The sequence below is a fragment of the Palaemon carinicauda genome, chromosome 14 (genome assembly GCF_036898095.1).
Source record: "Palaemon carinicauda isolate YSFRI2023 chromosome 14, ASM3689809v2, whole genome shotgun sequence".
Lineage (NCBI taxonomy): Eukaryota > Metazoa > Arthropoda > Malacostraca > Decapoda > Palaemonidae > Palaemon > Palaemon carinicauda.
Window position 1 is genome coordinate 54,360,319 of NC_090738.1, and position 10,000 is coordinate 54,370,318.

A 10,000-nucleotide genomic window follows, 5' to 3' on the forward strand; every position below is an offset into this window, starting at 1 on the left:
TCTGCCATTTATGAGCGGCCTTTAAAACCTTTAAACCTTTAAAGGAGTAAGAAAACCAGGCAAGAAAAGAAGATTGTTAAAGTAGTCACGTATAAAGGATATAATTAAAAAATAAAATCAGAATTATGACAAAAGTAAAGTGGAAATGAGAAGCTTCATGAAGTAAATACTTGAAAGCATTGGTAGTCATCAATACAGCGATACACTTCAGCAAAATATAACCAGAGTTTGTCTAAAAGAAGCGGAAATGTTTGGTCTGAAGAGGAGAAATCAAGAGCTCGCTTCGTTTTATTTTCTACTAAGAATAACTATAGTCAATTCTTTTAAGTGATGCAGATTTGCACCGACTCGCAGGGGTGCCCTTATAGCTCGGAAAAGTTTTCTGATCGCTGATTGGTTGGACAAGATAATTCTAACCAATCAGATAGCAGGAGACTTTTCCGAGCTAAAAGGGCACCGCTGCGAGTCCGTGCAAATACGCCTCATTAAAAAAAATTTAATAGTTTCTTCTGAACAGGATCCTTCCTAGTTTAGAAAAAGTTTTTCTTTGGATATCCCAAAGACTAAAGAAACATACCACTTAAATATTTGCCCTTAAGTAAACGGTAAAAATCCCGAAATAAATGATGCCAGGCATTTACAGTTTTAAAAACGGATATATCCACGTAAAAGACTGATATTACGGTCACCAACCCATAAAAGATAATAACAAAGAGTAAAATTACGGTTTTTTTAACAGTGCATTAAAAAACCGTAATTTTAATCGGAAATTCTCCGTAGAAATATATTGTTCCCAGCCGTATTTCAGTAAAATACAGGCAACCGTAATTATACCTTACTTTGTTATTATCTTTTACATGTTGGTGACCGTAATATTACTCTTTTACGTCAATAAGTCCGTTATTAAAACGGTAAATGCCGTAAAAAATATCAACAAAGCAGGGTAAAATTACGGCCTCCTGTATTTTACTGAAATACGGCTGGGAACAGTAGATTTATACCGATAATTTCCGATTAAAATTTTTTTTTTTTTTTTTTAAACAGTGGATGTATCAAAGCAAGAGCTTCACTAAAAGTCTTTAGCCATCACAGATGTTTCATGGAACTGTCTAAAGAATTGGCTTAATATAAGTATAGATCATCTTACGGTGAAAAGAGATTTCAACCAAATTGTTATTTGAGGATTAATCCCAGATGGAAAGTAATTCAAACCTGAAGAAACCAGACTCAATGAAACGTGAGTTTTATTTCAATCTGACAGACAAGAGTCAAGTGCAGAAAAAACTCCATATCAAACGTTAATCCACACGATAGAGATTATAGGTTAATATTTGTAAAGTAAGTAAAAGCTTTCAACTCTGATTTTGTATAGAGAGAGAGAGAGAGAGAGAGAGAGAGAGAGAGAGAGAGAGAAGACATTTAAAATGTATAAATTGATATGTGAAAAATAAATGAAATCTCTCAACTCTGATATTGGGAAGAGAGAGAGAGAGAGAGAGAGAGAGAGAGAGAGAGAGAGAGAGAGAGACACTTTAAATGTATATATTGATGTAAAACATATATACAATATCTCAACTCTGATATTGAGAGAGAGAGAGAGAGAGAGAGAGAGAGAGAGAGAGACACTTTAAATGTATATATTGATGTAAAACATATATACAATATCTCAACTCTGATATTGAGAGAGAGAGAGAGAGAGAGAGAGAGAGAGAGAGAGAGAACACTTTAAATGTATATATTGATGTAAAACATATATACAATATCTCAACACTGATATTGAGAGAGAGAGAGAGAGAGAGAGAGAGAGAGAGAGAGAGAGAAACATTTAAAATGTATAAATTGATATGTGAAAAATAAATGAAATCTCTCAACTCTGATTTTGGGAAGAGAGAGAGAGAGAGAGAGAGAGAGAGAGAGAGAGAGAGACAGAGATGAGAGAGAGAGACCACTTAAAATGTATAAATTGATATGTGAAACATATATAATATCTCAGGAGAGAGAGAGAGAGAGGGGAGGGAGAGAGAGAGAGAGAGAGAGAGAGAGAGAGAGAGAGAGAGAGAGAGAGAGAGAGAGAGAGAGAGTCTCTTCTGAATGGTTATGTGTGTCGCGCCGTCAACCAATCAATATCCTTGGTATTTATACAACATTGCGTCCTCTAAGCACAGATTGGTAAAAACTCCCGATAATTCCATTTGATTTATCACTATATATATATATATATATATATATATATATATATATATATATATATATATATATATATATGTATGAATGATAATTTTGCAGTTAAACGTGTTTTTCATATTCATATAAGCCATATACTATACTCCTAATATCTGGAGTCTCTCTACCTGGCGATCAGAGACCCAAGGGGGAATCATGTATATATATATATATATATATATATATATATATATATATATATATATACACACACATAATATATATATACACATATATATACATATATAAATATAAGAGAGAGAGAGAGAGAGAGAGAGAGAGAGAGAGAGAGAGAGAGAGAGAGAGAGAGAGAGACTTGCTCTACTGTAGGGGAGATTTTAGGAAAAAGCTGTGATACGGAACTCATAACTTTTAGAACTTCACGACTTGTGATTCAAGAAAAATGCATTTCCATCCACTCCAATCAACGCAACAACAGGATTAGCAATCGATGCTGCAATCTAGTAATTGTTGATGTTTTCACGCTCGAAGATCTGCTATAGGTTGGCCAGGGAACCAGCCGCCCGTTGAAATACTACCGCTAGAGAGTTATTGGGTCGTCTGACAAGCCAGAGAGTGCTACACTGGATCCTTCTCTCTTGTTACGGTTCACTTTACCGTTGCCTGCACAAACACAACGAATAATCTGGCCTATTCTTTACATATTCACCTCTGACGTCATACGCCTGACAACACTGAGATTACCAAACAAATCTTCACTCAAGGGGTTAACTACTGCAATGTAATTGCTCAGTGGCCACTTTACTCTTGGTAAGGGTAGATGAGACTGTTTAGCTATGGTAAATAGCTCGTCTTGGAGAAGAACACTCCAAAATCAAACCATTGTTCTCTAGTCTCGGGTAGTCACATAGCCTCTGTACCATGGTCTTCCACTATTTTGGGTTAGAGTTCTCTTGCCTGAGGGTGCATTCGAGCTCACTATTCTGTTATTTCTCTTCATCTTATTTTATTTTCTAAAGTTTTTTAGTTTATCTGTGCAAGATTCATTTCAATGTTGTTACTGTTCTTAAAATACTTTATTTCAATAGTTAACTACTCGTGTAGATTCCTTATTTTCTTTCCTCACTAGGCTACTTTCCCTGTTGGAACCATGAGTGTATAGAATCCTGCTTTTCCAACTAGGGTTGTATCTTAGCAAGCATTGATAATAATAATAATAATAATAATAATAACTGGTTTTCGCCAATGGTCTTTACAAAGGATAACTGGTGTAAACAAACAGGAACTATCAGAAGGATTTTAGATGTTTGGCCACATCATTTCCTCGTTGGGAGGGGGGGGGGGGTCGTCATGGGAGGCGTCACGGGGGGGGGGGGTTGTAGATATTCGCCCCACTCTGTTTCCAAAATAAATAGATAACAGCACTCAGATCTCAGCATCTCAAAATCGGAAATGAAATCTACAGAGAGAGAGAGAGAGAGAGAGAGAGAGAGAGAGAGAGAGAGAGAGAGAGAGAGAGATTTAGAATACTTCAAATGTATTCGCCCCACTCTATTTTCAAAATATATAGAGAACAAGACTCTAGTTAGCAAACGCAGATTTCGGTCATATCAAAATCGGAAATGAAAAATACAGTCATCAATATTCCAGTTGCAAACACAAATAAAAACCAGCCAGTATATGTTGTGCAGACTAGTCTATACGTGTTCTCATGGAGAAAGAATTTCGGGTGTGTTGTGTCAGTTAAATTTTAAAGAAAAATATTGAAAGATGGAGGTACTATTCAGTTAGGAATCTGAATGTTTTTTTATTCTTTAATGAGTCAGGATATTGGAAAATTAAAGAGCAGGAATTTTTTTTTTTTTTTTTTTTTTGCAAAAATGTAATTTCGTTTACTTTCAATTAATCGTCACCTTCGATGAATATATAAGAAAATAACAAAGTAGAGTTATATGTATTGCTTTATTCAGTCAGGAATCTCTGGATGTGTTTTTTCTTCTTAAATGAGTCAGGATTTTGGATTTGGAAGGATAGGAAGAATAGAAAATTAAAGAGCAGGAAACCTTTTTTTTTTCTTTTTTTTTTTTTTTTGCGAAAATGTAATTTTGTTATTTTCAATTATCGTCACCTCCGATGAGTATATAAGAAAATAAAGTAGAGTTATATGTATTGCTTAAAAAAATTAAACATTGTATAATTTTCTCTTCATATCATTATCATCATTATTTCATTATTTTTATAATCGTCGTCTTTATTAAAGCATAAAATAACTGTCAGAAACAAAGGATAAAAAGAAAACTTTTTTTCTTATTTTGATATCGTTTTTCCCTCAAAAGAAAAAAAAAGAAAGAAAAAACTTTAATATTTAAATCCGAATTCGTCTTTATTAAAGCATAAAATGATTGTCAGAAACAAAGGATAAAAAGAATTTTTTTTTTCTTATTTTGATTTCGTTTTACACTCAAAAAAAAAAGAAAGAAAAAATAACTTTAATATATAAATCCGAATTCGTCTTTATTAAAGCATAAAATGATTGTCAGAAAGAAAGGATGAAAAGAAAACTTTTTTTTTCTCATTTTGATTTCGTTTTTCCCACAAAAAAAAAGAAAAAAAAGAAAAAAAAAGAAAAAAAAATATTCAAATCCAAATTCATTACACTCACCGATTCATGAGCTTGACCCTTCCCCTCTTTTAATAATGCAAAAGATTTTAGTCTGACCGAATGGGGGAGCTAAATAACCCTACCACTTTCCCTTAGAAGAATTCAATAGTCTCTCGCCCTTTCCGTCCGAAACTCACAAGTATTTGTAAAAGAAATTTGAAAAAGTACCATTTTACAACCTGGGAGGGCAGGAATCTAAAATTTGGTATCCATGTGAATAAAACTTACATCTCATCGAACGTGTGCAGTTTTAAATAGAGTATTTCTAATGCATTGCTATCATCATAGTGCTTGCAAGCTGCTTTTCTGTTTCGAATGCATATGCAACTATGCAAGGAGATGCAACGTAAAACCGATCAAACATTAAAATTATTTAAAAGTTCAAACTCCGCTGTCGAATTTCTTATCAAATTTTGTTTAGGTTCATTTCTCTTCTGAATGCAAACCGTAAAAGTATACATGCGTGTACTCCATTCTATGTATTATTATTATTATTATTATTATTATTATTATTATTATTATTATTATTATTATTATTATTAATTATAACTATTAATTGTTATAGTTATTAATTATTATAATCATTAATATTGATAATTATTAATCATTATAATAATTAATTATAATAGTTATAAATCAATATAATCATTAATTATAATAATTATTATCATTATTAACTAATATAATTATTGTTGTTGTTATTACTTGCTATGCTACAACTCTAATAGGAAAAGCAGGATGCTATAAGCCCAGGGACTCCAACATGGAAAATAGCCCAGTGAGAAAAGGAATCAAGGAATAATAAAATATGTTAAGAACAGTAACGGCATTAAGATAAATATTTCCTATATAATCTATGAAAACTTTAAAGAGGAAGAGTAACAAGATGGAATAGTGTGCCCAAGTGTACCCTCAAGCAAGAGAACTCTAACACAAGACAGTGGAAGACCATGGTACAAAGGCTATGGCACAACCCAAGACTAGAGAACAATGGTTTGATTTTGGAGTGTCCTTCTCCCAGAAGAGCTGCTTACCATAGCTAAAGAGTCTCTTCTACACTTACCAAGAGGAAAGTAACCACTTAACAATTACAGGGCATTAGTTAACCCCTTGGGTGAAAAAGGCACGATAAAATACTTAGCTCTACATTTACAGTCATCTAAATATCAGTTCAAAGAAAATATCAGCTCAAAATAAATATCAGTTCAAAGAAAATATCAGCTCATAATAAATATCAGCTCAAAGAAAATATCAGCTCAAAATAAATATCAGCTCAAAGAAAATATCAGCTCAGAGTAAATATCGGATCAAAGAAAATATCAGCTCAAAATAAATATCAGCTCAAGGAAAATATCAGCTCAAAATAAATATCAGCTCAAAGAAAATATCAGCTCAAAGAAAATATCAGCTCAGAGTAAATATCGGATCAAAGAAAATATCAGCTCAAAGTAAATATCAGTTCAAAGAAAATATCAGCTCAAAGAAAATAACAGCACAAAGTAAATATAAGATCAAAGTAAATATCAACTCAAAGTACATATCAATTCAGAGAAAATATCAACTCAAAGTAAATATCAATTCAAAGAAAATATCAACTGTAAATATCAGTTCAAAGAAATTATCAGCTCAAAGTAAATATCAGCTCAAAAAAAATATCAACTCAAAGTAAATATCAGCTCAGAAGAAAATATCAACTCAAAGTAAATATCAGTTCAAAGAAAATATCAACTCAAAGTAAATATCATCTCAGAAGAAAATATCAACTCAAAGTAAATATCAGTTCAAAGAAAATATCAGCTCAAAGAAAATATCAACTCAAAATAAATATCAATTTAAAGAAAATATCAGCTCAAAATAAATATCAGCTCAAAGAAAATATCAGCTCAAAATAAATATCAACTCAAAGAAAATATCAGCTCAAAATAAATATCAGCTCAAAGAAAATATCAGCTCAAAGTAAATATCAGCTCAAAGAAAATATCGAAAATATCAGCTCAAAGAAAATATCAGCTCAAAGAAAATAACAGCTCACAGTAAATATCAGCTCAAAGAAAATATCAGCTCAAAGTAAATATCAGCTCAAAGTAAATATCAGCTCAAAGAAAATATCGAAAATATCAGCTCAAAGTAAATATCGAAAATATCAGCTCAAAGAAAATATCAGCTCAAAGAAAATAACAGCTCACAGTAAATATCAGCTCAAAGAAAATATCAGCTCAAACTAAATATCAGCTCAAAGAAAATATAAAAAATATCAGCTCAAAGAAAATAACAGCTCACAGTAAATATCAGCTCAAAGAAAATATCAGCTCAAAGTAAATATCAGCTCAAAAAAAATATCGAAAATATCAGCTCAAAGAAAATATCGAAAATATCAGCTCAAAGAAAATAACAGCTCCCAGTAAATATCAGCTCAAAGAAAATATCAGCTCAAAGTAAATATCAGCTCAAAGAAAATATCGAAAATATCAGCTCAAAGTAAATATCAGCTCAAAGAAAATATCGAAAATATCAGCTCAAAGAAAATATCAGCTCAAAGTAAATAACAGCTCAAAGAAAATATCGAAAATATCAGCTCAAAGAAAATATCGAAAATATCAGCTCAAAGTAAATAACAGCTCACAGTAAATATCAGCTCAAAGAAACTATCAGCTCAAAGTAAATATCAGCTCAAAGAAAATATCGAAAATATCAGCTCAAAGAAAATATCAGCTCAAAGTAAATAACAGCTCACAGTAAATATCAGCTCAAAGAAACTATCAGCTCAAAGTAAATATCAGCTCAAAGAAAATATCGAAAATATCAGCTCAAAGTAAATATCAGCTCAAAGAAAATATCAGCTCAAAGTAAATATCAGCTCAAAGAAAATATCAGCTCAAAGTAAATATCAGCTCAAAGAAAATATAAAAAATATCAGCTCAAAGAAAATAACAGCTCAAAGTAAATATCAGCTCAAAGTAAATATCGAAAATATCGGCTCAAAGTAAATATCAGCTCAAAGAAAATATCGAAAATATCAGCTCAAAGTAAATATCAGCTCAAAGAAAATATAAAAAATATCAGCTCAAAGAAACTATCAGCTCAAAGTAAATATCAGCTCAAAGAAAATATCGAAAATATCAGCTCAAAGTAAATATCAGCTCAAAGAAAATATCAGCTCAAAGTAAATATCAGCTCAAAGTAAATATCAGCTCAAAGAAAATATAAAAAATATCAGCTCAAAGAAAATAACAGCTCAAAGTAAATATCAGCTCAAAGAAAATATCGAAAATATCGGCTCAAAGTAAATATCAGCTCAAAGAAAATATCGAAAATATCAGCTCAAAGTAAATATCAGCTCAAAGAAAATATAAAAAATATCAGCTCAAAGAAAATAACAGCTCAAAGTAAATATCAGCTCAAAGAAAATATCGAAAATATCGGCTCAAAGTAAATATCAGCTCAAAGAAAATAATAATAATAATAATTTATAAATAATTTCATCCTATTGGAAACAAATATTTGTTTTAACATACAGAAAACATGAAAAGCTTTCGTAGAAGCATCACATTTGATTTTAATTAAACAACATCCGCTTAGAAAGGCAATCAGAATTTCAAATAGTATTTGCCCTTAGTTCAACATTATTTCAGCCTACCAACTTATTACAATTTGTAAATATAGTCAATTTTTTTAATGAGGCGCATGCACTGGCTCACAGGAATGCCCTTTTAGCTCGGAAAAATTTCCTGATCGCTGATTGGTTGGACAAAACAATTCTTACCAATCAGCGGGTAGGAAACTTTTCCGAGCTAAAAAGGCACCCTTGCGAGTCAGTGCAAATGCACCTCATTAAAAAAATGACTATAGCTGCCATAATGTTGTAAAGAGATACACTAGAAACCATAAAACATTTCTATTTCAACCAAATTGTGGAATGATCTTCCTAATCTGGTAGTTGAATCGGTAGAACTTCAAAAGTTTAATATTGCAGCGAATGTTTTTTATGTTGAACAGGCTGACATGAGTATTTTTATAGTTTATATACTAAATAACTGTTTAAATGTGAGTGTTTTTAAAATATCTTGAGCGTTTATTATTTCTTATAGCGTTTATTTAATTTCTCATTTCCTTTCCTCACCGAGCTACTTTTCCCTGTTGGACCCCTTAGGCTTATAGAATCTTGAGTTTCCAACTTGGGTTGTAGCATAGCTAGTAATAAGAATAATAATAATAATAATAATAATAATAATAAAAATAATAATAATAATAATAATAGTAGTGATGATAATAATAACAATAATAATAATAATAATAATAATAATAATAATAATAACAATAGTGATAATAATAATAACAATAATAATAATAATAATAATAATAACAATAGTGATAATAATAATAATAATAATAATAATAATAATGATAACAACAACAACAACAACAACAACAACAACAACAATAATAATAAAAATGATAATAATAATAATAATAATAATAATAATAATAACAACAGCAACAACAAAAACAACAACAACAACAACAACAACAATAATAATAATAATAATAACAACAGGAGATATCACCCGCAAATCTTACTCCTATTCTAGACATGTTTCTTCTTCTTTTTCCTTGTTTTTTTTTTAAAGAACGTAGAATCTTCATTCTAAGCTCGTGGGTTGGGAAGACGAGGCACTTCATTATTCCAATCCTAAATTTAGAAACAAATTTCTGGGAATAATACTCAGAGTGTAGGAGGTTAAGGCGATCAAATTCTACTCCAAACCCACACAGTAATTTCAATGTGACTGATAACCTGGTAGGTAATGAGATTTTTTCTTTATTATTATTATTATTATTATTATTATTATTATTATTATTATTATTATTATTATTATTATTATTATTATCATTATTCTGTTTATTTATTTCTTTAATTTCCTTTCCTCACTGGGCTATTTTTCCCTGTTAGAGCCCTTAGACGTACAGCATCTTGCTTTCCCAACTAGGGTTATAGCTTGGCTTGTGATGATGATGATGATGATGATGATGATGATGATAACAATAATAATTTTTTATTATTTTTGTTTATTTTCTTATTTACTTATTTCCTTTCCTCACTGGGCTATTTTTTCCCTGTTGGAGCCCTGAGACTTACAGCATCTTGCTTTTCCA